Raw genomic sequence first — 2,985 nt, 5'->3', positions numbered from 1 at the left:
CTAGCGCAGGTAAGATCCTTGCACGAGTGTTGCTGAATCGCCTGATTGACCACCTGGAACAGGGTTTACTACCCGAGACACAGTGCGGCTTCCGCAAAGAGCGTGGCACTGTGGACATGATCTTCGCAGTTCGTCAGCTCCAAGAGAAGTGTCAAGAGCAGAATCGTGAACTGTATACCATCTTCGTGGATCTTACCAAGGCTTTTGACACTGTCAGTCGCGAAGGTCTGTGGCGCATCATGTCGAAGTTTGGGTGCCCTGACAGATTCATCCTGATGGTACGTCAGTTCCACGATGGCATGACGGCTCGTGTTCTGGACGACGGAGAAGCTTCAGAGGCCTTTCCCGTCACAAACGGCGTCAAGCAGGGGTGTGTGTTGGCACCGACCCTGTTCAGCATAATGTTTTCAGCTATGCTGTCAGACGCCTTTCAGAACAGTTCCTTGGGAATCAGCCTGAGATACAGGACTGATGGGAAACTGTTCAACCTGCGAAGACTCCAGGTTGTCACCAAAGTAAAGGAGACTGTGCTAAGAGATCTTCTTTTTGCTGACGACTGTGCCCTGAATGCTGGATCAGAGCAGGAAATGCAAGCTAGCATGGATAAATTCGCAGCAGCATGCGATAACTTCGGCCTCCTCATCAACATAAAGAAAACCGAAGTGATGCACCAGCCAGCTCCGAAAGCCCAACACCAAGAGCCCACCATCATAGTGAAGGGACAAAAGCTGCAAGCAGTGGACCAATTTACATACCTTGGCAGCACCCTTTCTCGCGCAGTGACAATTGACATCGAGGTCAACTGCAGAATCGCTAAGGCAAGTTCTGCATTTGGCAGACTGTTGACCAACGTGTGGGACCGCCGTGGAATAAGCCTTGCTACAAAGCTTAAAGTCTACCGAGCAGTAGTGCTAACTACCCTGATGTATGCCAGTGAGACTTGGACTGTATACAGGAGGCACGCTAGGCAACTGAACCACTTCCACATGACTTGCCTCCGCAGACTTCTGAGGATCCGGTGGCAGGATAAGGTGCCAGATACAGAAGTCCTCTCCAGAGCAGGCCTGCCATCAATTTATACTCTGCTTATGAAAGCCCAGACACGCTGGACAGGCCATGTTGTAAGGATGCCAGACCACCGCATCCCTAAACAGCTCTTTTATGGTGAGCTGTCTCAAGGAAAGCGATCGCACGGGGGACAAAAGAAGCAATATAAAGACACGCTGAAAGCCTCTCTTAAGTCCCTGGATATTGACATCACCTCCTGGGAAACTCTGGCACAAGACCGATCGACATGGCGTACGCTGATCCACCAAGGCTGCCAGACATCTGAAGCCAGAAGGATAACTATTGCACAAGAGAAGCGAGCACTCCGTAAAGCCAGAGCTGTAAATGTAGTAACAGTGGTGCCCACACATGTCTGCCCGACAAGTGGCAGAACATTTTGTGCCCGTATTGGCCTTATCAGCCACCTGCGGACGCACTGTGGACAGCTCACAACCTGCTAGATGTCATGGTCTTCTTCGAAAACGATGGACGAACATACATATAGATTTTGGATAGTGACCTCCAAGGCCTGGTTCTCAGAGGGGTTGGGCACCTGCAGCTCCCACTGGCTCTACCTGCGGCTGCAGAGGTTACACAGCTCTGGAGAACCTGCCCTGCAGTTCTCTAGCTGGGAGTGAGAAATACAGGTGTCCCAGGTTAGGCCAGTTTGCTAAATTGGGGCCTGTATGTTGTGACCTTTGGTAAATCCCAAATTCATGGAGTTCAGCGGGGAGCCCTGCAGCTCTCAGCTGCTGCTGGCAGCAGGCCCCCAGGAGTTCCTAGTCCTGGCGGACGCTGAGGAAACCCTGGAGCTTCCAACTGCTGCGGGGGGCAGGGAAGGGGACCCTCCTTATTCTCCATTTTACAGGAATATTTTTAGGAAAAATCCCAGACAGGTCATGGGCTTCCGTGAATTTTTGTGACCTGTCTGTGATTTTTACTAATAATATCTGAGACGAAATCTGAGTCTTAATAATAATTCAGTCAGAAAAGAGAACAATAACAGGCACATGGCCTGGACATCCCAAACCCCTCCAATTAGAAAGTCTGTGTATGTGTATTGGATGGGTTACATAATATACTAATATTCATAACTCTCAAAGGTGTTTGGAAAAGAACTAATACATAGATAATTTGGACACGTATAATATGTCAGACACTGTAATGAGTTGTCGGAGCTTCATAGGAGACATTCAGTGTGACCTGCCTATGCCCAGGAGAAGATAATAGGCTAGTTCTTCTCTCTGTATGTCTCTCATCTCTTACTGTAACAGTAACTGCAATGGCAGGCATGCTTTTGGTACAAACAAAAGTTTGAATTAATCAACCTGAGTGACTTGGACTCCAAATGTGTGGCATTCTCACCCAACAATATAATAGAAGCATCGTCTAATTATAAACCAATTGACCAGAGCCCACTCTCCTCCCACAGTCTCAGAGGCGCCTCCCAATTTCCCCTCCTAGATCCCTTCTCGGTACCTTTGGACACCCTCAGAGTCTCCATTGGAGCAACAGGTTTCTGGGAGAAATCGCTGAGTCTCTTTTCCAGTTCAGGAGAAATCTCCACTGGCTGCTGGAACTTCCCCTTCTCACACCTGGACAGAAACAATTTCACCTGGTTTACTGCATTTACTGACACTTTATAATTTGTTGTCAGTGAAAGTTGCTGCTCTAATGGGGCTGGATTTAGGATTCCTCTGCTTCTCCCAGCCTCAGGGCAGGTGTATTTCAGGCTCTGCCAGTCAAACCTTCCCTCTGAAGATCCCATTGATATTGTTCAACTCTGGCCTGGAGAGACCAGCTGTGGGGATAAAAGGGGAATCGAGTCTCTATGCATTCCTTGGCCTCCATGCTCTGAGGGACAGGCGGTTCCCATGTTCAGTGTTATAGAAATCGGTCCACTAAAAACTGAGACACCAATGCCCTCCTCCCAAGTTC

This window comes from Mauremys mutica, chromosome 12 (assembly GCF_020497125.1).
Source record: "Mauremys mutica isolate MM-2020 ecotype Southern chromosome 12, ASM2049712v1, whole genome shotgun sequence".
In the NCBI taxonomy this organism is placed as follows: Eukaryota; Metazoa; Chordata; order Testudines; family Geoemydidae; genus Mauremys; species Mauremys mutica.
This window is presented reverse-complemented; position numbering follows the sequence as displayed.